The sequence below is a fragment of the Lissotriton vulgaris genome, chromosome 10 (assembly GCF_964263255.1).
Source record: "Lissotriton vulgaris chromosome 10, aLisVul1.2, whole genome shotgun sequence".
Taxonomy (NCBI): Eukaryota; Metazoa; Chordata; class Amphibia; order Caudata; family Salamandridae; genus Lissotriton; species Lissotriton vulgaris.
The window spans coordinates 620,470,306-620,496,614 of NC_141698.1; positions in this window are offsets into that span (position 1 = coordinate 620,470,306).

Sequence of the window (26,309 nt, forward strand, 5' to 3'; positions counted from 1 at the left end):
AGAATTGTCAGCACCAGGTTGTTTGGGTACTTGTTCTATAATCTGAAATTTCACTTGTGCGATGGTGTGACGTTGTTCCACCCAGTGGATCGCCACTGGAGAAGTTACATTTCCAGTCCGAATACGGCTTTTGTGTTCTCTGAGCCACGTTTTCATTTTTCTCTCAGTTTTCCCCACGTACAAAAGCCAGCAGGGGCATTTAATTGTGTAGACGACGTGCTCGGAGTCACAATTGGTACTGCTCTGTAATTTGATTTTGCACCCTGTTCGGGGGTGCAGTAGAATATTGCCTCCAATTACATTGTTGCAATGTTTACAGTTCCAACAGTTGTGTGTACCATTTTTTGAAAGTACTACCAATGGTTCTGTGGTACCCTTTTTTGAGAGGATTTCTTTAAGATTGTGAGCTCTGGTATACGGGAACAGTGGTTTCTCAATGAATAACCTTTGGATATCTACTTCAGTTTTCAATAAATCCCAGCGTTTAAGGATCATTCTCTTGATCTCTCTCGATGCTGTAGAATATTTAGTAAAACAACAGCGGTCCCATGCATAAGAAGTATATGCGAAGCAATGAATATAGACAAAATCAATTCTATATTTGGAGCGACATGTCCAGGCGGACAGAGGTCTTCAATTTTTTACTCAATTGAAAGTTTTATACAAAAGGAATACCTTCAACAAATCACCAGTGTGGGGCAAAAGCCTGTACCCGAACACAATCAAATCAGAACAGAAGGTTGACAGAAGACAAAACAGGGCTGTTTAAGGCAAAAGCAGCGATTTCTGTAAAAGTTCAGGTGTACAGAAATATCAGGCAAGCACCATTACATATACATACCATATAAATCAAGTTTTTTGTAAAAGGTGCACAACAGGTCAACGGCGTTTCGGTCCCACTACTTAATCATGGGGACCATCAGCAGGACATTTAATAAATGCCTTAAGGTTGTAAGCCTCTAATGCCTAAGGAAGGGAGGAAAAGAGAAGGCATACATACATTTAATTGTGGACATGTAATCAGCAATATTTGCATTATTTTATAGGTGACTGAGTGAGTGGTGACCCTAACTAGGATAAAAAAAACACAACGAGGTGTGTGAGGCATCGAATGGGTTTCCTGTGGGCGTAGAGTTAGATACTCAATTCTACCTCTGTACAGAGAGTGACATACAGAAGGACGTGATGACAATTGATCGAGTGGGTACAATGGGGGAACCAACAACCAGACTAAACAGGAAAAGTCCCATGGGGGTGGAGATGGATACTCGATTCAGCGTAGGTACTGCGCAGAAATCCCCTGTGTTTCGGTTCTTAAGCTAATAGTGTGGGCGGCGCATTAAGTGGAATACGAAGTGGCCGTTCCTAAAATTATACTGAATGAGCATGCTGTGAATAAGATTGGCGGCGCAGCGGTACAGCGCAGAATTCCCATGTGTTTCGGTTCTTATGCTAATGGTGTGGAAGGCGCATTAAGTGGGATACGAAGTGTTCTTCATCAACATGCTGTGAATAGAATAGTATATCGGCGAGAGTAAAAATTCACGGCGCAGTGGGGAGGCTGAGGGAGGGCTCACCAGGGTAGAGTAATCCCGATATATACGTGCAGCGAGCTGGACGGTGGAATGCCTAGTAGGCGAAGCTACCCTGTGGATGAAGGAGGGAGGACATCATTAAAACCAGGGGACCAGTATACTGAAGCCGTGAGACGGTGGGCTCGGCAGGACTCTTACCAGAATCGGGTGCTAGTCAATATAACCGCGTTACAATAGTATTAATCCGCGGTGCCAGGAGTAAACCTGCAAAGGGAAAGCGGGTGGTTAGGGTAATAAGAGAATCGAGGAGTGGAAGGTATCGGTTTCCCACGCATTGCATGACTTACCGGGTTAGTCGGTAGTAGAGTCTGCTTCCTGGTTTCCTCGTGGGGATTGCCGGGGGAGGATTAAAAGGGGAGGGAGGTACCTGATTGGGTAACGCTGCCAGGAGAGTTTCCAGGACATGGAAACAAACAAGGGAATCAGTGCGTGGCGGCCATGTTGGGGAGGACGTTTCCTGATTGGGTAACAGTCCCCGGAGTTGGAAATAGATAAGGGATCCAATGCGTGTCGGCCATATTGGGGTGGTCGGGCCAAGGGAGGGAGTGCTAAAGTGAAAGATAGGAGAAGTGAATTTGCGCAAGTGAACAGTGCACGGTGACAGTGAACAATTTAAAGAATCTAATTAAGAACAATGAAAAGGGCACGAACAACATGTCAGGATAAAAACCAATTACAGTAGAGAACATTTGTAAGGCAACAATATGTACATCTGAGAAGCCCAGGGCAAAGGGCTAAGGTTAAGCAGCCAATTGTTCAGTGGATCAAAGCTTAAATGAGGGAGGTCCAGTCCTCTTGAAGGTAGATTCCAGAGTTTAGGCTGTCCGTTTTTAATATCCATTTTAACTCTACCTTGTTGAGCATATGTGTCAGGTCACCACCTCTTGGTGGTATAATCACTTGACTGATTATAGTCCAACGTATTTCGTTTTCTGTATGACCTTTGTCGGAGAAATGTTCGACCAAGGGAGCATTTGGTGTACCACAGCGAAACCGGCTCCGGTGTTGGGAGATTCGTAGCTTGATTTTTTGCTTGGTCTGTCCCACGTAAATTAGATCACAGGGACAAAAGATTTCATAAATAACATTACAGCTATTGCAATTCGTGAAAGTCTTAAGTTCATTTTTCACATCTTTGAACACAAACTCCTTACAGTCAATGGAAAAATCACAAACAACACATGGCCCACACTTGGAATGGCCTCGCAGAGGTGGTAACAACCAATGATCATTAAGTGTGGTGTTCACTGTGGCTGAGGATGGGAGGGCTGCTCTGACCAGTTGGTCCTTGAGGTTTTTGCTTTTTTTGAAAGCAAATAGGGGGGATTCCCACTTTAGCTGTCCAGAGTTTAGTATGAGCCAATTCTTTTTTATACTTTGTCTAACACGATTGGAGATGGTTGAAAAAGTGGTGACACAGACCATTTTGTCAGTTGTTTGTTTGGGTTTGGGCTCCAATAGAGTCTCACGAGGGCAGTACCATGCCCTTTTCATTGAGTTCTTGACTAGGCGTCGTGGATAGCCTCTGTTTCTTAGTTTAGCTGAGAGGATATTGGCCTCGACAAAATAGTCTTCTTTTTGGAAGCAGTTTCTCCTTAATCTAAGGAACTGGGAGTAGGGTAAGCTGTCTCTCAGGGCCCTGGGATGACACCTACCATAGCTTAGTAGCGTATCCCTTTCGGTGGGTTTACGGAACAGGGATGTGTAGAGTACCCCATATTTGTGTTGAATAGTTAGGTCAAGAAATGGAATATGAGTTTTGCTATGGGTCAGTGTGAATGTAAGGCCATTGCAGTTGTTTTTAAGCCAATGTAGGAGGGCCAGAAAGGCATCAGGCGAGCCACCCCAAATGAGGAAAATATCGTCAATATAATGTTTCCATGTTAGCAACCCCAGGTGGAACGGGTTGCTGTCTGTGAGGATGGTGTTGCATTCTAGACAATCCATGTACAAGATCGCTAGAGTTGATGCGAAAATTGCACCCATGGAAGTGCCACGGACCTGTTGGTAATACTTGGTGTCAAACATAAAGAAATTCTGGGTGAGACAGATCTCAAGGAGTTGTACTATAAATAGAGTAATAGTTTCAACAATGGTTCCGTCGGGTATGAACACAATTACTTTAAATCTTGTATATATCTTCAACTGAAATCAGAGCATAACATTCCAACTTATTATGCTACCTCTGTTAGGTCATAGGAGTGCAAAACCAAACACAAGCAATGGTCAGTATGATTTTTAATTATTGAACTATTTTTCATTCATGATTTTGTTTGTTCTCTTCAACTGACACCTTGATATATGCATTAAAATTTACAAAATACGGCGCAACAATTCAAATCAGTGAATAAAGTGATATAGTGTGAAATAAATGTGACACAGTGACATAACAATTAGTGATCTATATACACGTGAGTAAAGGGATATTGGAGGGAAGAACAAAGATTAGGAAAGCCGATTCTTGTTTCGCTGATACTCCAATCCAACACGCTATATTGATTAGCTGTGGTGTGTTGGACACGGTTAGCTGGTCCTTTGTGAAAGTCTGTCGACGTTTTGACCCTTTGGACACCTTATTTGTGGGTCTCTAGCGGGTCTTCTTCAGGACGGGGGCAGGGAAAGGATTATTGCGCCAGATCTTCATGAGTCAGACATCCTGATGTTCTATTCGGTCAGGGGGTCTTCTTCTATATTGATGAATATCTATTCAGAATTAACCTTTAGCGTTTGTCCAGGTATAATCATATCCAGTGGCGAATTCTTACAAAATATCAGGATCATTTGTAATTTGTTTCAACGATCATCAATTGGAGGTTTTCGTGACGTCTCCGTTAATGTGGGGTGAGCACAGATGCCCTGGTCCCTCTATCGGGCTATCCGTGAGTAATCTCAGTAATTTCTGTAATCATCACGAAGGAGTTTTCATTCTCTGATCGGCGTTTCAGAGAGCGTCCGCTCGGCTTTGCGGCATCCAGTCATTGACTGAGATTACTCACGGATAGCCCGATAGAGGGACCAGGGCATCTGTGCTCACTTAATATGTATTAATTGTACCTGCTTCTAATTTAATCAGAACATTCAAGAAAGGCAGTGATTCTTTTGTTAATGTTGAACGTAAATTGAATTCTGGGGGTCTACAAGATTCAGAGTTTGTATGTTTTCCAATAGTGAAGATTCCGGTCGTTTCCAAATTAGAAAAATGTCGTCAATACACCTGCGGAAGAAAACCAAACCTTCCGTCCAAGTGGTATCCGACAAAATTAAGTCATTCTCAAACTTAGCCATAAAGGTGTTTGCGTGAGCAGGTGCTCCCGGAAACCCCATTGAGGTGCTATTGAGTTGAATGAAAAACTGATTCTTCTAGGTGAAATAGCTTTTTTGGCAAAAAAAATCCAGGAGTTGAAGAATGAAGCATTTGGATGCCTCAAGATTGTGTTCATTTAATAGAGCCCATTCAACCGCTTCTAATCAATTGGCGTGTGGAATAGAGGTGTACAAGGCAACCACGACTATGGTGCACAGAATCCATTCATATGACACTTCTTCTTTGATATGATTTAAACTCCGTAGGAAATCCGTAGTGTCTTCAGTGTAACTCTTCCACCGTTGGACAAATGGTTGTAGATAGTAATCAAAAAATCTTCCAGGATTCTCTAATATTGATTCGCACCCTGAAACAATCGGCCTAAAGGGAGGATCCGTGAGGCTCTTGTGGGTCTTTGGAAGCAAATAAATTCTCGGTCTCCTGGGGAACGGATTCATTAAATATCTTTTGGTTGTGGAATCAATCCAATTCATCATCTCCACATGGTTTAAAATTTGACTGAGATTCTCTGCAATTTCCGTAGTTGGATCTCCTTGTTGGTGTCCATATGTGGTAGTGTTAGGAACATGTTCCAAGACTTTACGTTCATAATAATCTGCATCCATAACTACCAGTCCACCCCCTTTATCCACTTTTTGAAAAGTGACATTTCGATTTTTGGCCAGTGCATTTAATGCACTGTACTCTGCTCGACTGAGATTTTTATGTCTTTTGGTATAATTGAGTTTTTTAATATCTTTCTTGACGAGTGTCTCAAAAGTGTCCAGAGTCGTGTGAGAAACCGGAGCCATGAATGTACTCTTTGGTCTAAATATAGTTGTAGATGTCTCTGCTGTGGAATCCTTGGGACAGATATTTGTAAAGAAGTGTCAACGTCTGAGGATCCTCATAAACTTAAAGAATGCCACTTCCATTTCTAGTTCAGTTGTGTTGTATGTGCTTACAAAGGATGTCCCTTTGTTCAAAATAGTTTCTTCGAATTTCGTGAGTTTGGTTTGTGAGATGTTAATTATGAGGCTCATTTCTGTGTTTGACTCCTGAGACCTTTCTTTCCTTTGTGTTTTTCTTTCTCCTTTTTTTCTTGGGATTTTGTGGCTGGTTGCTCCATTGTTTGGTCCGGTGGTCGTAAAGGATCCATACTTCCTTCTAAAAAAGACACACTTGCGGTAGAACTAGACCACTTTCATTAATTAGTATACATATGTTTAGCAGACATAATTCTAACACTGCACACATGTCGGTCCAAAAGCAGAATTACCTACATAAACAAATGCGCTCTTCACCCACTCATAGATTCACTCATGTCCCCACAAAGTTGGAGAGACAGACTATGGCAGGCTGCTGGTTGGACGGGTGAATTAAAATCACCATCAGACTCGCAAAGCAGGTCTTAGAAATCTTTATACCCTGGCTTGCGTGCGCACGCACACACTTGTGCTTTACTGGGGCAGTCACAGCGCCCCTCCCCCATGCACTGAGGATGTCTGGGCCCTCGGGCAGTGCAGCAGTGGGAAGCTGAGAGAGTCTGGTGGCCCGGTCAGTAAATTAAAATCACCATCAGACTTGCAAAGCAGCTCTGAGTAATCTTTATATCCTGGCTTGCATGCGCACACACACACACTCATGTCATGGCCAGAGACATCAGCACTTTGACTGGGGGGCAGTCAAAGCACCCTCCCCCATGCACTGAGGATGACTGGGCCCTCAGGCAGTGCAGCACCTGAAAGCTGAAAGTCTGGTGGCCTGGCCTAGTTGTTTGCTAATGCTATAATAATGTCTTGACACTCATGCCTGCCAAGTATCAGGCATCAGGAGTGATGCTCACGCATTTCAATGTGGTGTTCCGCATCACCACACTGAAATGCATTGTCACGCATAATAGGCTGATAGCGCCCTAGCTGGCAAGCCGGTAGGGCTGGTTACTGACTGCACTAAGCTGGAGCTGGAGTGGCCCTCAGCGCGCCGTGGTGTACGTGCTCACAGCACTGGGCTTCTTGGGGGATGGCTGAGCTAGAAGCTGCTGGCGCTACAAGGGAGGATTTCTGCAGCTCACCGTGACAATTATCTCTGACCTCTCAGTTTATACTGTCCCTGCTGGATCAGTATGTTTCCACTCAGCTATGTGACATTATCTACTTGACGCTGTACTGTTTAGCACAGTTTGGTGAGCCTTTTCTACCATTTGCAGTTACTTATTCACCTCAATTTGTGGGTGGTATATTCTCATTTATATTGCCTAAATTAATTATTAAGGCCCATATTGATATAGAAGTTATGCAACAAAGGGCATTGGCGGGGGAGGCTTTATACAAATCCTCCTAGTGAGGTGACATTTGTGTTGGAAGGTGGCTGCACTGTGATGGTTCGTGCTGTGGCTTCTCAGCAAAGTCTGATCAGAGGGAGGATGAGGAGGTTCTGCTGAAGTCCACCCATGGGAGATCTAGCCTATTTTCATGGTTTCATGGGGTGGTAGGGGGGAGCGTTATGGAAGATGAGGATCATTTGCAGGCAGTGTGGCCTCCCACATCCTGTTTGGTACAGTCGAGTCCAACAGTGTTTGGTGCAGTTTTAAGATATTCTTAGAGTTTCTTGATGCTCAAATGGGTGTAATTTGCGATATTCATATGTTTCCCTCGTCTTCATTGCTTAATTTTGCTCGCAAGAAAGAGTCACTCATAGTCATTTAAATGTCACTCTTGATTAGAGTGAAATTATGAAACTGTCACAGATAGAGATCTGAAACCTTGGCAGCTATGGGGACTATACACATTCAGGTGTGTTTGAGTATCAACAACCAGCCCCTACCACTGAACCCTATAAACAATACCTCAGTGCTTCAATGCCTTCAACCTGTAGCTGAATGGGGAGCTGTAGATGTGAATAAAGGGAGTTCCTAAGAACAAACACCAGCACAGACCACTCGGACTGCTGCCAACATTTGCTGTTGCCGAAGATGCAGTATATTAGGCATTAGTGGTAGACAATCACTCTATCACTTGTGAGGGACATTATGGCTGTTACACTCTGCTTATTGGGACCCTTCTTGCAGAAGATACTATGCAGGACCCGGGAAAATATTAAACAAAAGAAACTGTAGGAAATGCCAAACTTCTTTTAATGAGTTAATATTTTATAGATGAAATATGAGATACAGCTTCACACCCAGTATTCTCCTCAAACCTACTTTGTTGAATCTGCCCATTAAAATAATGCAAACAATGTATGTGGATGTTAAAAACACATAAAAAGCCAAAAAAGAATATGAAATCAAAACAGATTTTGGATATGAAAAATCAAAATGAATAATTAGCATCATTCCGAGTTTGAACGAGAGAGCCGTGTCTGGTTGCAACCTTTAATCGGTCACACCTTCATCAGACAAGGTAAAGAGACAATATATGATGAGGCCCAGATTTACTGAGCCTTTGCATCAGCCTTATATTTTGCAAGTTGAAACATGGCAACGTAAAGACTAATTTGGGATCTACAATGCCCCACAAGGCCTGATTTCAATGGGAATTTGTGGCATTGTAAAGAAATGTAGCGCAATGTAGTCGTTTGATTGCTTTGCGTTACATTCCTTAGCTGTAGGAGATCCATGGGGGGAGCACAGACGTTCCAATGCATCCACCCATGGATTTATGCAATTCCAGGTTTACCAAGGTTTGCAAAGCTGAAATTGCATGAATTCAGTACGCCTACCACAGAGGATTAAGGAGGAAAAAATGTCTATTTCTCCTTGTTACTTCCTCTTCATATGTGTGATGTATTCTTCATCATGCATATGCAAATGCTTTTGTGCATTGTTTTTGTGCAGGAAGGTATCCTTCCTCCAGAAAACAATCCTGCCAGTAACGTAGGCACACTTGAAGCATTATGCATGGGTGCCTGTGTTGTTGCTAAGCAGCCACAGTGTGGAAAAACTTGGGGAGATATGATAGTAATAAATATGGTGCTTTTCAGTTCTCTCTTATTCACACAGCAGCTCGCCTTGCTGCACTGCATTCGTGGATTTTTAGTAAATCTACCCCTTAGTGCTTTTTCTCAGTTAAATAGCATGCCAAAAGTTAAATTCCTCAACTGATCAGAGTTGAAGTGGAAGATCAAAGGTACACTGGCCTCCTTAGTGAAAAAGCATAACCATAACAAGGAAAAAAAAGAAAAGTGGCATAAATTTAGAATTTATTGTAGATGGTGAAATGCCTCCTATGCTGCCTTAGTTCAATTGACATATTTTAATCCCCATCAATTACCTTCTAAGGGCCAGATGTAGGTAATCCTATTTTACCGACTCTAAAATACAGAATTTTACCGATTCGGTATTTTAGTATCGGTAAATAGGATGTAGCAAATAATTCGGTAAAATTTACCGAATAGGTAAAAATCAGAATCTCCGATTCGGTAATTCCCATTCATTCCTATGGGCCTGGAGGCCCATAGGGATGAACGTGAATTACCGAATCAGTATTTACTGATTCGGTAAATACCGTATCGGTAAATACCGGAACAGAGATACAAAATACAAGCAATTGAGGATTCAACCAATCATATACATCCACCCCACTCCACAACCAAGCAACAGAGGAACCAACCAATCCTGTGCATCCACCCCACTCCACAACCAGGAAGTGGCCACACCCATGCAGGTGCATACTAACTGAACATTATGGAGAGCAGTGAGACACTGAGCTACTGGCTGTACTGAGCTGAGCAGAAGTGCGGGATGGAATCCCAGGACTCGCATAGGGAAGTAGCAGACCACAAAAGAAAATTAAAGTTCCGCACAGGTGAACTGCAGGTGCTGGTGGAGGAGGTGGTGAAACACCACACCCAGCTTTTTGGGAAACAGTCTCTGGCTGGGAATCAAGGAGAAGGTGAACGCCATGGGGTGACACGAGAAGTAGATGACCTAAAAAAACACTGGTATGATCTCAGGATCATAACAAAGAAGAAGCTGGCAGCACAGAAGAAAGAGGCCAGTGTCACAGGGGGAGGAAGGAGCAGGGCACCTGCCTTTACTGAACTGGAACAACTGGTGGAGTCCACCCTGGAGCCCAAGAGTGTTTTTGGGATCGGGAATGCTGACAGCTCAGCCCGAGCTGCAACAAAACAAGGAAAGGAGCATGTCCTTCAATCTTCCCCCCTTCCCTGTCCCTCTTCCCCAATGTGGCTGTGTGTTTCACACTCCAGTACAGGTTTTGGGATACACCAGCAATGCATCATGGAAGAGGTAGTCATTGAAACATACATCAGTACAGTCATCACACAAAACAGCAAGGCATGCCACACACTACATTCAGAAGCAGTTGAGGACATTGATATTGTGTGACAGGATTGTAATTTAATATTGAATTACAGGGTTGCAGCAACACTGAGCCAATGTCCATATCTGTCCACAGGAGAGTCATCGCGCAGGACAGAGCAGGAGAGGGAGCAAAAAGCACCCCGAATGGAAAGGAGTGAGTATGCAAGCAGGAGTGCAGGGCAAAGCACTGAAACACCACCCGCACCCAAAGCACAGGCAGCTTTCACACCAGAGGCAGCCACAACAGCACAGACATCATCGCCTCTGCTGCATGACTCACCGCAGCAGGACCCACCAGCACAGTCTCCCTCACCAGCTTCAGAGTCATTGGAAGTGGTAAGGCCCATGAGGCATGATGTACCCCCTCTCCAACTCATGGCGACGACCTCTGAGGAAGAAAGGGAGGGTGACACCCAAACTGCTCCACTGGAGGCAAACAATTTGGGCTGCAGTCCGCCTCCGAATGTGTGCACACAGGTGCAAGACGCTGTAGGGTCTGGGATAGCCGCACAACTGAGCATGGTGACGGGGTCTTCTATGGGCTGGAGGCCACAATGGTGAAAGTGCAGCGCCTGCAGGCAAAAGCTGTATCATAGGGGCAGAGACAGATGCGCCATTTAAACAACAACATGGGCAATATGAACGGGGCATCAGCTCCATGGCGGAGAGCATGAGGGAAATGGCAGAGGGAATGCGGGACATGTCCCAGTCCATAATGGCACTCTGCGATAAACTTGATGAAGACCGCACACAAAAGCGCCGGGAGAGGCAGTGCATGCAGCATCACACCAAGGCGGTGAACCGTCTGGCAACTGCCACTTCCCTGCTATGTAGGTGCTCTGTGGCAATGCTAGAGGGGAGGGGGACATCTGCAATGGAATTGCTGCTGACCAACCAGTCAGCCAATGCTGGAGATCTAGGTTTGGGGGACACTGAAGACACCACCAGCAGGAGCAGCAGTAGCACACCCATACAGGACATACGGAGGAGCAGCAGGCGCCAATCTGCAGGCCCTGGCTCAAAAGCCAGTGTTGAAACCCAGCCTCGGGCATCCCGCACTGTTGTGCGTGGGCGCACACATTATTGCTGCCCACACTCCAGAGAACATGTTAGGGTGAAGTAATCCGTGACCGCCTAGTTAGGTTGTCACACATTGGACTACCATGGTGTGCCATTTGTCATTTGCCGTAGTGCCCATTAAACTACGTCATTCACATTCAACGCCTGGCTGTGTCTTTTTACTTACTTAAAAATAGCTGTGTGTGATCTCTGCCCATCTCAGTCTCCCATCTGTTGCTGACGCTACTCCTGCTGCATAGGGCTCTGGCTGTTCAGTTCCATCATCAATGTCCTCATGATAAGTCATATCAACTTCTGTGCCTTTCTTGGTGGCAAGGTTGTGCAGCATGGAACGGTTGCAATGATTTTACAGCAGATGATGGGTGTGTACTGACGTGCACCTCCGCTCTTGTGAAGGCAACGGAACCTGCTTTTTAAGAGTCTAAATGTGTGCTCCACAACGTTGCGTGTTGCTCTGTGTGCCACATTGTAACGTCTCTCACTCCGGGTTGATGGGTTCATGTAGGGAGTGAGTACAAAGGACCACAGAGCATAAGCGCTATCGCCTAGGTGGGAAAGAGAGTGCCATTAGTTACATACCATTTGAAACATTCAGCTGCAGTAATTATCAGGGTGTGTCACAGTGATTTACCAAGCAGGTATTCCTTCCCCAAATTCTCCAGCAGCCAGGTGTGTGTAGATCCCACTGTTCTGGAATATGTAGGAGTCGTGGGTGCTCCCTGGAAATTTGGCCACAATGTCAGTAATTATGTTGCCAGCGTCGCAGATCACCTGCACATTTATTGAGAGGGTGGACTTTCTGTTTCTGTAAATGTACTCTGTGGCAGCAGGTGGGCATATTGGGATGTGGGTGGTGCCATCAATGCAGCCGATGACGTGTGGGAACTGTGCCAATTGATAGAAGTCAGTCTTGGTCTTGAGCAGCTCTGCATGTGTGTCAGGGAATCTGATGTAAAGATGCATTCTCTGCATCATGGCCTCTAAGAACTTCCTGAAGAAACGGGAAAGGCACCTCTGGGACACCCCTCCTACCGCAGCTATCACCCCTTGGTAACTCCCAGATGCAAGCAGGTGTAGGCTACAGAGCACCTGCACATGGGGTGGGATGGTGTGCGCCCTTGGTGTTGGGTGCTCCAGGAGTGGGTGCAGGTCCCTGATCAAGTCCAGGATGGTTTGGGGGTGTAGCCTGTACCTTTGCAATATCTCTGCATCCGTGAGTTGGCAGAGCGTTATCCGCTGTCTTTAGACTTCCTTCTCCTGTCTCCAGACCCTCTCTCCTGCTGCCTGTAGCCATAACCGCCTTGCTATCATGTAGAATGTCTCAATTCTGGTCACACTGTTGCATTTTGGGGCCTTTTTTATAGCCTGCACCTGGTTACCACCTGCTTTCAATCCATGGTAATTACCGACTCTTAAATACCGAATGTCATGAAATTCAGTATTTTAGAAGTTACCTACATCTCGATTGTCATTTTTTAGCACTTCTTATTTACTGATTTGGTAAATTCCGAATCGGTAAATTCCGAATCGGTAAATTCAGATTCGGTAAATTACGATTCGGTAAATTACCGATTTGTATTTACCGAATCGGTCTTTTTTGATGTCCTACATCTCAATTGCATACAACAACAAAGGAGTCACCAAGAGAAGAAACAAGGAAATTATTTTAAAGTGAAGTGAAATGTGGAAAATCACAATTGTTTATTATATTACCCTCACTCACCCAACTATTGGGTGACATGCTTCATCATTGGGTATTTTCACCGGGCAGGTAAAAGACCTAACCGGTGTGCTGCGACACCTGCATCTGCAGTGGAGCTGGGTTATGTAAAAACAGTGAATAAAGTGAGAAAGTGATAAAAGTAAAAGGGTGCAAACGCTGATCCAAACCAAACTTTAATAAAGATCGGCGTGAGCATCTGGTTAAAAAGGGAGTGAGATGGATGATGTAGACCTTAAATTTGGGTCGTATCATCCAGATCACAAGGTCGACATGTTTCTGCTCTTAGGGCCAACTTGGCCGAGCTTTCATCAGGACCAGAGGACAAACACCGGGCGGTATGCACTCACTAAGGTGCACCCTAACCTCTATAATAGTCTATAATAGTCCGGGCAGTGGATGAGATTACGCTAGGTTTCATGCGGGGAGTCATCGGAGCACTGTGTTCTCCGATGTGAAGAAAGCCCCCACCACTTTGGCCCATGATGTGAGAAACATCGCCGCTTTATATCCTCATGACCTGGAAATCCCAGGTTACAATCGGTACTGAAAACCGTGAGTTTGGTAATACTAAACGTCTACACTGAGGTTAGGGTGCACCTTAGTGAGTGCATACCGCCCAGTGTTTGTCCTCTGGTCCTGATGAAAGCTCGGCCAAGTTGGCCCTAAGAGCAGAAACATGTCGACCTTGTGATCTGGATGATACGCCCCAAATTTAAGGTCTACATCATCCATCTCACTCCCTTTTTAACCAGATGCTCACGCCGATCTTTATTAAAGTTTGGTTTGGATCAGCGTTTGCACCCTTTTACTTTTATCACTTTCTCACTTTATTCACTGTTTTTACATAACCCAGCTCCACTGCAGATGCAGGTGTCGCAGCACACCGGTTAGGTCTTTTACCTGCCCGGTGAAAATACCCACTGATGAAGCATGTCACCCAATAGTTGGGTGAGTGAGGGTAATATAATAGACAATTGTGATTTTCCACATTTCACTTCACTTTAAAATAATTTCCTTGTTTCTTCTCTTGGTCACTCCTTTGTTGTTGTATGTATTTCATTTGGGGTATAGGAGTGTCCTTTGAGCCCTAACTCTCTTGTTGTTGTTACCTACATCTCAATTGCCCTATACTGGTCGGTAACGGCCGAAATTTGGTATTTTCGGCCCTTACCGACCGGTATTTGGCTACCTACATCTGGCCCTAAGTGTTTCAAGAATGGTGAAGGCTAAAGAACTCTACACTATTTCATTCAGATCTTGGGGAAAAGAATCACCACAACTAAAGTCATGTAATGGCTGTCGGCAGAGAATTTTCTTTATTAATATACTTCCCTATGCTGACATTGCCAGGTTTTGTGATTCGACCCTTAACGCCTGAATACTTAGAGAGTAGCAGTTTTCTTGTGACTTTAGTCTGGAGCCACACTGTATTAGACCACTAATATAAAATTGTTTATTGACTTTTTGGTAGAAAAGAGTCACACCAATAATAGGACAAATAATTATATCTGTGTCTGGCACATAGCAATGGCCTACCCTGTCTGACACATCATGCACCCTCAAACAATTCAAATGATGATGACATCGACTGGCATAAGAGTGCAAGTGATGATTCATAAGTACTGCAAAGTCGAATGGCAACAATTCAACATGTTTAGCTATCATAGTGCAGAAGATGTCCATCACTGAAAATAAATATTGATTGTGACATGCTACATTGAATTTGATGATGCATCGCTGTTAATATAATTCATAGAAGTCCCAATCCATTGGAAAAATTGATATTTTCTGCTGAAGAAGGTACTAAAAAGATCTCTGTTGAAATAAGGATGTCACATTATATTGCAGCTAACATTATGCTTCTATGCTGGAAATGACTGCAAGTACAATTCTTGACAAAGTGTTGCCATACGAATTCGAAACGTTGCATAATAATAATTATAATAATAATGATGAAAATACTATTTATTCTATGGCATTTCCTTCACAATAATTATATTACGTGATATATATTAAAAGAAAACTAAGGGCCTGATTTAGAGTAAGATGGACAGGTTACTCTGTCACTAATATGACAGATATCCTGACTGCTGTATTACAAGTGCCATTGGATCTAATGCACTTGTAATATGGCAGATGGGATATATGTCAGTTTACAATGGATTAAGCCACCTGCTTATCTCTAAATAGGCCCTGAATTCCAAAACTTGAAGTGTAAAAGTCAGCTTTTCCAAAATATGAAAGAAAAAGCCTATTCCGTGCCCCCCAAAAATAAGTGCATGCATTGCCTCTCAAAGCCTGAGCATATGAACCTCCTCACAAAATGATGGAAGGTTCAGTGCAGTATCCCAAAAATAATGCATGTTCACCATCCTCCGAAAAGGCAAAGTCTATGACAGCAATTGCCAAAAATGTTAGTATATACATTCCAGTACAACCCAAAATAAAGTGTAGTGAGTGTATTGTAGGCCTTGGAGAAATTTAAATTACACCAGAGTAATCGGAATAAGTTCAGTAATTATGCATTACTCTAGTAATGTGAAATTAACAAATTTACGGGATTACAGCAGCATGAGTAATTTGAGGGAATAATCCTATTGCAGGGGCACAGGAACAACGAACATAGAGAGAGGTAGTTGTTGCTTTCTACTGCTGTTAGTTTCCTGTGGCATTTAGTGCTATATTCTTGGTGAAAAATGTATCCTCTGGCCCGTTTGAAATGCGAGAGTGCATTGTTCACTAAGAAAATAAGGTTAAATGTTGGATTAATCTTCAAAATTATACAGAATTATGAGTAATTTTGCGGTACTTACAACTAATTATTCTAGAGAGAATTACACCAGTTACGCCCACCCATAGTGAATTGGTGTGCTCTGTAATAAACCTGAAACCCAGCGGAGATACCTGTGGTGGGTTATATCTAGAAACCTCCCTAAGAATGGACAATCGGTACATGTAGTGTACTCCAAAAATGGAATGTATTAGCCCCAAACGTTTAGAGGGCACTAACTTTTTAAAGAAGAGCATGTTCTGTACACTTCAAAAAAATAATATATGCTGGACCACAACGCTCTGTGAACGAACTCTCCCAAAATTAATTGCTGCATTGCACCTAATGGAAATAAACTGCCTTCACAAGGCCCACAAAAAGATGGTGCACTAAAAACACCTGAGGTGAAGGATTAGATCTCGAAAAATATGATTTTCAAACATACCTCCAATTAACATAAAGACTGTACACAAACCACCCTATTAAATTATTAAAGTATGCACAATGATTTTTCATTCAATACCCACACCGGTGTCTCACTTCCAATTGATTTAATTTGGAGGTCATTTGAAGTTGGCAGTTTAGCTCTGTCATGGAAAGAGACAAGAAGTTTGAGATTGGTCAAACGTGGATACAAGACATTAATTACTGAATCACCGTTTAAAAAAAAACTTTTTAATTGATTTACAGACAAAATGAGCACAAGTTCCCCCGTAAATGTACAGATATTATAGCCTTAGAACCCGACATAGCGGGCTCTACCGGCCATTAAAGGCCTACTTCAGCGTTAAATTGAGCCGGCCTTTAACACCCAGTAGAGCCCACTAGGAGGGCTCTAGGACTATTAGAACATTCTGCCCCCAGAGCGCATAATATTCTAATTTGTATAAAGATAGGTCTGTCGGAACGCAAGAGATACCCTCGGGCTCTGACAGGCATTTATTCACAGCAACAGCTGTGAAAAGAAAAAAATACATTAGAATGTTGCTCTCTGGGCTCCGGGCTTCTCCGGGCTCCTGCCAGCCTATAGAAGCCCGGAGTACTCCACTGTTTTAAGTGGAGTAATCAACTTTCCAATGTTCTAATAAACTTTAAGCTTATGTAAAAATCACAAAAAGTATGTATGTACGTTGTAGTAGTAGATCACACGGCTAGTCCAAGAAATGCAAAATGTAGGTATGTGAGCTGTCCATAGTTCTGAAACCTTAATATTCGGCCATCTTATTATAATATACAAGCAAATCATTTGCAGAATAAACAATAAAAAGGAAAATTACAGATTTCAAGTTAAGCAGTTATTGAAAATGAAAAATCACACTGAATTATTAACATTGTTTCATATCCGAGTGAAGCAAGCTTAGCTAGTTGTAACCTCGTTTGTTTAAACCCTTCAAAAAGTGTATCTAAACTCGAAAAATATACAATGAATGCACTTCGTAAAACATCTCAGATAAAATGTTTGAAACATAGTTCAATTCGCCAATTAAATGGTTTTGCTGTAGCAGAGTCAGAAATAACGATTTTTTCAAAGATGGTTCAATTCCCAAGACCTATTTATACACAGTTGACATGATTTGAAAACCATCACTTGTCTGTCTTTGTGTTCCTAAGAAGGAAAAGTCTACGCAATAACTCTTTACATTATGGGTGTTTTGGAGAAATAGTTTCTCCACATGGTAAAATATTTTTTGATGTCCAGAAAAAACAACATAGTCCAGTGTATGATGAGCTTCTCAGCATACTCCTTAAAATGTCAAAAAGACTTACATTTTTTGGAACCTACACTTGGGGCCTTTTGTGAAAAAGCCATGAAGGGTGAACATCCTAACAGGGATAGTCATATTGTGGCCTTTCTTTGAACCAGCCCATAAGTGGTTCACTTTGGGGTATTTTAATTGTGTGGCTTTTCCTTGTGATTTTAGTCCACAGATCCAGTAGTGTAAATAGTTGATAATCCATGTTTAGGATACTTACAGATGAATGATATGAAAAATTAATATATTTGTAAACACCACATATAAAATATAAAGGCATTAACCATATTGTATCTAGAAATGAACCATATGACTGGTGTGCCAACATTTCGACTGGCTATGGCAACTACTGCACTATGAGTGCCAGTGATCATTTACAGATATTGAGATGTGCAATGGCAACTCTTCAAGATGCTTAGTTCTGACTATGCAGAAGATCAACATTGATCAAAAATTAATATTGATTACCTCATTCTACATTATATTTAAGGACTAAAGGTTAGAAAAATCCCATCAACCCATTTTAGGTTTCTAATTTTCTAATTAAACCAGTCCTAAAATGTTGCCTCTTTTGTAACTATCGAATTTACTACTACTACTAATATATACAATTATAGATAAGTAACAATGAATTAAGGGTATGGTTTTCAACAAGGGGTTCTGAAACACATCAAACAGACAGTGAGAGTGAAGCTCGAGTTGCCTATGATGTCACTCAGAAGCCCGAGGTGAAAAATAACCCTGTAATTCACTTTTTACCCAATAGGCAAATAAGGGTGATTAATCACTGCAGGGGTAATAATAAGTAAAGACTGGAAATTACTATATTCCTAAATGAATCAAGGAGTGATGATGATGTAGACATATTACTGGAATTCTAAAGAGTATTGATATTGTGTGTCTGCAAGAGACCTGGCTGTGCGACGAAACCCTAGCCCCTGAAACTATGGTTATGGAGGGGTTTGCCCACCACTCGAAAGCCGCAAGGAAGAATCCATGCAGTAGACCCTCAGGTGGAATACTGACATTGGTGTCCACAAAAATTGCTGGAAAAATAGAAAACCTTGATTTAAGTTGTAAGTGGGCATTAGGGAGTAGAGTATTGACTATGAATGAAGACCCTTGTCATGAAGGTATATGTAGTATTAATTTATAAATTCGGAGGGGAAAGGATGATGACTATAAGGTGAACTTGGAAAAATTAAAAAAAGGATATGGATAAGATATGTGATTCCTACCCGTACCATGTGCTTCTAATGCTGGGGGATTTTAACCATAGATTAGATCCCAGTAGAATAGATTCTTGGAGTGGAGAATTACTAAAAGCCTATAATATAGAGTCTGCCCTGTTCCCTAGCGGAGAAATTTTGCATCAAGATATAGCCCTACGTCAACTGTTGGGTTCTATGGGACTTTTTTATGTGTAAATGGAAGAATGGAAACTGACCGTCCGGCAAGTCGTACATTCACAGTGGGTCAGCAATCGTGCCCGATAGGTTATGTTTATACTCATGCTTGGGGCTTCACATTAATCAAATACTTTGAAGTAGTAAGGATGGAAGGGAGCGATCATTATCCTCTGCTGACTAAATTACATGCAAAAAGGGGTAGACAGAGAGAGCAAGTCCTTCAAGAACATGTAGAATATCCTAAGTGGCTCACGACCCATATATCAGATTAGCACATTAAAAAATGAAGTGGTGTTCAGCAGATAATTGTATTAGAAAAATTGCCACATGAGGATGATAGTGCCTGGTACACAAATACAATAAGCCAATAGGTAGAATGTTTAAGGGTAAAATTTAAATATGGTAAATCCGGAGTAGCCAGTAGTAAAAGACTAAACATTAATAACAGACTCTGGTACGATGATGAATGCAGTAAAGCAAAAGCTTGTACCAGGCAAAAGGAAAGAAGACTTAGAGGTCGATTTAATGCAGAACTTTTATCTAACCTTCAGAAGCTAAGGATAAAATATAAAACAATTATCAGAAATAAAAAAAGAAACTTCAAAGATAGATGTTGGGAAAATTTGCTGGAGGCAATTGAAGATAAGAATGTGAAAGGCTTCTGGAAATTGGTGCAAGAAAGCTCTGGTAAAGCCCAGGGGTCTTTGCAGTGTTCGTTTCCCGAGGATAAATGGGTGGGTTACCTGGAGGAAATCTACGGGAAGTGGCCAACTGGTGATAGAGTAAGCACAATAGCAGTGGCGGCTCCTCCATGGGGGCGTTTGGGCGCCACCTCCCTGCTTTCTCGCCCTGCGAGAAGGCAGAAACAAATGGTAGTTATTGCCGTAATAACTGCCATTTGTTTCTGCCTTCTGGCATGGTGAGAAAGCAGAAGTTCCTGGTTAGGGGTGGGCGGAGTTGCTCGAGGGCAGGGGGGAGTGGCGTTCCCACTGTTCTTCATACTGACTGCTTGGGCAGCCTGAGGCCGCCCAAATAGACAGTATTAACAACAGTGGGAAAGCCACTCCCCCTGCCCTCGAGTAACTCCGCCTACTCTCCTTGGTCTCTCTGTATGCTGCAGCATACAGAGAGAAAATGACGCGGGTGGGGCAGCGGCCTGACCAATCACAGCGCTGCGCTGTGGTGGAGGGGAGGGAGGCTGCCTGCCGCCTTCCCGATGACGTGCACAGTGCTGCAGGAATTCGAAACTAAGACGGCGGGAGTCGGGAGTCCCGGCAGTGACGGTAAGTTTACTTTATTTTATATATATTTCCATTAAACCCCTCCCACCATCCCATCCGCAGCGCGAACCCCTCACCCGCCCATAATGTCGGCCGCGACTGCTAGACTAGAGGTTAAAAAAATATTATTAATGCGGCAAGAAAACGTGCTTCATGTGGTGTGTGCTATGTAAATGGTTACTTTTATGATTGAACTAGTCTTTTTTGGTGCCCAAATCTGCTTAGCCAACTGTAATGCCCCTCCTTCCCTCCCCCAATAGTCACCGTCCTTTCGAGCTGGGGCCCGGATCTTGTCGCGCGCAGAAGAGGAAGGCTCTAGCATTTTGTATTTGCAGGACTCGAAGCCCTCTAATGACAAGGTCATGTAATAAAAGTATTTATGGTCGAGCTTGCTCGCTAAATTGCGTTGCTGTGACTTTTACGCCCCACCTCTTTAAAATGTTACCAGCCGCGACTGCACAATAGCATGGCAAGGTGTGAGAGAAGAGCTAAGAGAGCATTTTTTCCCAAGCCACATCAGGATGATAATCTCAAGTTAAAATTGAACCCGTACAGCTGGCCAGATAATTTGCCGGCCATAGTGATGAAAACTAACCCAGAATGGTGGGCCGAGTTCTTTGCATATAACTTTCAAGGTATCCTCAATACGGGGATTGTGCCAGAAAACTGGAAAGGAGCAATCGTTAGACCTATCCACAAAAAAGGCGATGTAAATGCCCCTAAAACTATAGACTAATAAACCTTTTGGATATAGGAGAAAAGGTATTCGCCAAAGTAATCTTGGGATTACTAAAAGCGTGGGTAGAAGAAAATCAGATTGTGCCCCCAGAACAGGTAGGGTTTAAGGAGGGTCATTTAACGGTGGACCACTGCTTTGCTCTATGGGCATTAGCGCAGAAGTCAATCGAGCAGAGAGGCAGCCTTTTTTTGCTGCTTCGTGGACAACCATGCAGCCTTTGACCTGGTGGACAGTGGGCAGCTGTGGTCAACCCTGATAGGTTATAATATCCCTGATGACATACTGAGCCAGATTTGAGCTTTGCATTCAAAAAATTGGGCACAGATAATCTTAGATGCAGAGGGAGGCTTATCCCGGAAAATCGAAACTGGCAATAGGCTGACAGGGGTGCGTTTTGGCTCCCCTGCTCTTTTCCCTGTTTATAGCAGATCTGCCACAAACTTTATGTAATACAAGAGGAGTAAACCCGAAACAAGATGGGAAACATATCTCGTGTCTACTCTATGCAGATGATCTGGTAAATATGGACCAGACAGACATTGGTCTACAATGAAAACTACATAGGTTCAAAGAATATTGCCAAGTCAAAAAACTTGTAGTTAATATGGAGAAGACTAAGATTTTATGTTTCGGTAGAAGGAAAACAGGGTTCTCCTGGTATCTGGTAACTGAAAAATTGGAGAATGTAATTGAATATAGATACCTGGGGATGTGGTTTCAGGGAAATTTGCATTGGCACACTCACTTGGATGCATTAAAACTGAGGACTTTGGCCACATTGAAGGGATTAAAAAGATTCAGTGGCGTATAGGGGGAAACGTCTGACAGACCGGTTCTAAAAGCTTATTCAGCCATGGTGCCACCTCAATTTTTGTATGGTGCAGAGATATTGTATCTGAGTGGCAAAAATAGGTGGGATGTTCAGGAGGGAAACAGTTTGAAAAATCTCTTTTCTCTGCCTAAATCATCAATGGTACAGGCAGTGAGACTTGAACTGGAAACTACCTCATGGGGTATTATAACGTGCATGGCCCTAGTACACTTCTGACAACCAACGTGTGAGCTTGGGTCAAGATCTTAAAATCTCACAATTGTGTCGGAAGGAAATTATAAACAGCGATTTAACATGGGCAAAAGAAACTAGAGCCATTGTTCACAAAGCGTGTTTCAGTTAAAGATTCAATTGTGCCCCATGTCCCTTCAACCTGAGATCGATAAGAGAGAGCTTAAGAATCTGGGAACTGAAGTCTCTCGAGCACAGGATCAAGACTATCTTTCTAGGAAAACTCAGTTTTCCATATGGTCACAGTGTGGCAAAAAGATCAACATTTTCTTTATATGAAAGGGCTACCCAGTTGCCAGTTAAGTTGTGAAGTGCTAAGACTAAGAATTGGGGATAAATCCCTGTTATGCGAGTAAAGGGGTAAAAAGCTTTATGCTAAATAATGAAGGAAAATGCACTTGCACTTTAGGAACACCATGTGATATCATACATATTTTATTGGATTGCCAGAAGATGTTAGAAATGCAAAGACATTTTTTATGCCCGATTTCTAAAAAGTATGATATTAAAAACAGTTTGCAAGTAGTAAACCTTTTACTGGAAATGGTCAATCTAGACATAGCCTAGCCATGGAGAAATATATTTAAAAAGTTAAGGAGTTCCTAAAATGTAACGACTATCAAGGGTACTTAGGTTGAGCGTATAAGGTGAATGAGAAACATAAGAATAAAATTCATGTGGTAACAAACAATTTTGTACCTCAGGATTTTAAATTGAAAATGTGTGTTTTAGAAAATTTTCAAAAATTCTAGTTTTTTATGTTTTTTCCGTTCAGAGGATGTGAGGATTGACGGTTTTAAGAGGTCTATGGATTATTTTTAGAAGCTGTACATCCTGGATTTTATTATGTGGTGTGTTGTTTATTTGTATTGTTTGATGGTTGTAATAGACCGAATAAAGTCTTACTGAACCACTTTTTACCCATCTATAGTTTGATGTGATGTATGGCCCTCAAATAATCTGATGCCTCTTCTTTCAACCGTTGCTAAACCTTGCATCAAATAAAAAAAACATTGCAGCATCCCACCCCCTTCCACCACCACTCTGGGCTTTCCCTCCCAGAAGATGTGTTCTCGGATCTCTAGCGCGGCTCTAACAAGCTCTAAGGCATTTCGGTCAGAGCATGCTGGATTTCTTTTATGATGTAGCAGCAGTGAGTAACAGGTTTTGTTAACTGTTGCTAGGTTATATAAGCGGGTTTCTGTATTTGAATCCAGTTCTTCGTGTCAATGGCTCTCTAACAGAGCATACATAACAGCAATAATATTTTTTCACTTTTTTGTCTGCTGTCCACTTTCACAGTACACCCTATCAAATAGAATATTGCCTTACTTTAAAGAACACTTATGTCATTTAAAAGTTATCTAATAAAATGTCCAGAAATGTTTTAAAACATTGATAAATCCTAGAACACACCATTTCATTTGGGAGGCCAAGACAAATGAGTGGGCTTCCTGGGCATATTTGATGAATATGGGTCTGAAAAACATATACCTGGCCGTTTGTAACTTTGTACTAACAAATAACACATGGTGAAAATCGTGAATTTGCGAATGACAATTTTCACAGATTCTCTCCTCCCTTGGAATTTAGTCCCATATACCAGTGACATCAATTAAGGGCAAAAAATGCATTCGTAATAAAATAATTAGCCGTCGAATACTGTGAGGCAGGTTCTAGGTTAAATAAAGCTGAGGTCTATTCCCCACAGCGCTACCACAGACTACCACATTGTGAGACTTGGTCTGACTTAAACCAGCATCCCTAGCCAAGCTGATAGAGGAAGCAAGCTTCTTTATAAACAGCTGTGATTCAATTTTTTTTGGGCATGGAGGAATCAGTATTTAACATAAACCCAAATAAGTCTCTTGCATGTGTAAAGGACCTAAAAAATGTTGAATGTTCTTTCAATTTCTCAAAGATTTCTATTCTCAAAGCAGCCCTAAGGGTGCCCTCATACCCCCAAAACAGAGAACTACCCCACCTTAAATCCACAGCCAAGGATAAAACACATGAGGAAACTAAACTAAATTCCAGACGTAAACCGTGTACAGTAGACTGAGAGTTAATATTGCAAATTTGAAGAATCAATATCATTATGACTTCGTTTAGATTAGAAAATAGAAGACGGCCTCATTTCTTTTAAATTCACCTTGAACCTATCCTCTTCATCTACATATTTCTTTCTGCAAGAGCTGAGTGCAGAAAAATAAATGGTGTCTGTAACATTCCGTGCAAAGGACACATACCTAACTATTATGAAAAATACAACTGATACAGCTCAGGTTAGAACCATAATTTTGTTTACATGACATAATAATATTAAAAGGCTTTTTCATTGTTATACACTGAAAATAATCTGCATCTACACCTTCTCAGTTGCTCCTACATTTAATTCTACTCTATTCCTCATTATTAACAAAACATTTTTGTATTTATTATTGGAAGATCAACATCGATCAAAATAAATATTGATTACCTTATTCTACATTATATTTAAGGACTAAAGGTTAGTAAAATCCCAATAACTCATTTTAGGTTTCTTATTTTCTATTTACACAAGTCCTAAGATTTTGCCTCTTTTGTAACTATCCCATTTACTGATACTACTAATATACAAAATTATAGATGAGTAACATAGAATAAAAGGGTATTTTTTTCACCAAGGGGTTCTGAGACACATGATACAGACAGTGAAGCTCGAGTTGCCTATGATGCCACTCAGAAGCCCAAGGTGAAAAATATTCCCGTAATTCACTTTTTACCCATCTATAGTTTGATGTGATGTATGGCCCTCAAATAAAATCTGCTGCCTCTTCTTTCAACTGTTGTTAACCCCTGCATCAAATTTTTAACAAAACATTGCAGCATCCCACCCACTTCCACCACCACTCTGCGCTTTCCCTTCTCTACCTCCCAATAGCTGTGTTCCCTGATCTCTATCGTGGCTCTAACAAGCTCTAAGGCATGTCTGTCAGAGCATGCTGGATTTCTTTTATGATGTTGCAGCAGTGAGTAACAGATTTTGTTAACATATGTTGCTACGTCATAAAAGGTAGTTTCTGTATTTGAATTCAGTTCTTCATGTCAAAGGCTCTCTAACAGAGCTATACATAACAGCAATAATAATGTTTCACTTTTTTGTCTGCTGTCCATTTTCACAGTACACCCTATCAAATAGAATATTGCCTTACTTTAAAGAAAGTTTATGTCATTTTTAAAATATTCTCTTCAATACATTTTATACACTCCAAAAGAATACTAAAACCATAAGCAACTTTTAATTCCCAGCAATTTAATGGACAATAAAATAAATGAATAAATATTGATTGTGACATGCTACATTGAATTTGATGATGCATCGCTGTTAATATAATTCATAGAAGTCCCAATCCATTGGAAAAATTGATATTTTCTGCTGAAGAAGGTACTAAAAAGATCTCTGTTGAAATAAGGATGTCACATTATATTGCAGCTAACATTATGCTTCTATGCTGGAAATGACTGCAAGTACAATTCTTGACAAAGTGTTGCCATACGAATTCGAAACGTTGCATAATAATAATTATAATAATAATGATGAAAATACTATTTATTCTATGGCATTTCCTTCACAATAATTATATTATGTGATATATATTAAAAGAAAACTAAGGGCCTGATTTAGAGTAAGATGGACAGGTTACTCTGTCACTAATATGACAGATATCCTGACTGCTGTATTACAAGTGCCATTGGATCTAATGCACTTGTAATATGGCAGATGGGATATATGTCAGTTTACAATGGATTAAGCCACCTGCTTATCTCTAAATAGGCCCTGAATTCCAAAACTTGAAGTGTAAAAGTCAGCTTTTCCAAAATATGAAAGAAAAAGCCTATTCCGTGCCCCCCAAAAATAAGTGCATGCATTGCCTCTCAAAGCCTGAGCATATGAACCTCCTCACAAAATGATGGAAGGTTCAGTGCAGTATCCCAAAAATAATGCATGTTCACCATCCTCCGAAAAGGCAAAGTCTATGACAGCAATTGCCAAAAATGTTAGTATATACATTCCAGTACAACCCAAAATAAAGTGTAGTGAGTGTATTGTAGGCCTTGGAGAAATTTAAATTACACCAGAGTAATCGGAATAAGTTCAGTAATTATGCATTACTCTAGTAATGTGAAATTAACAAATTTACGGGATTACAGCAGCATGAGTAATTTGAGGGAATAATCCTATTGCAGGGGCACAGGAACAACGAACATAGAGAGAGGTAGTTG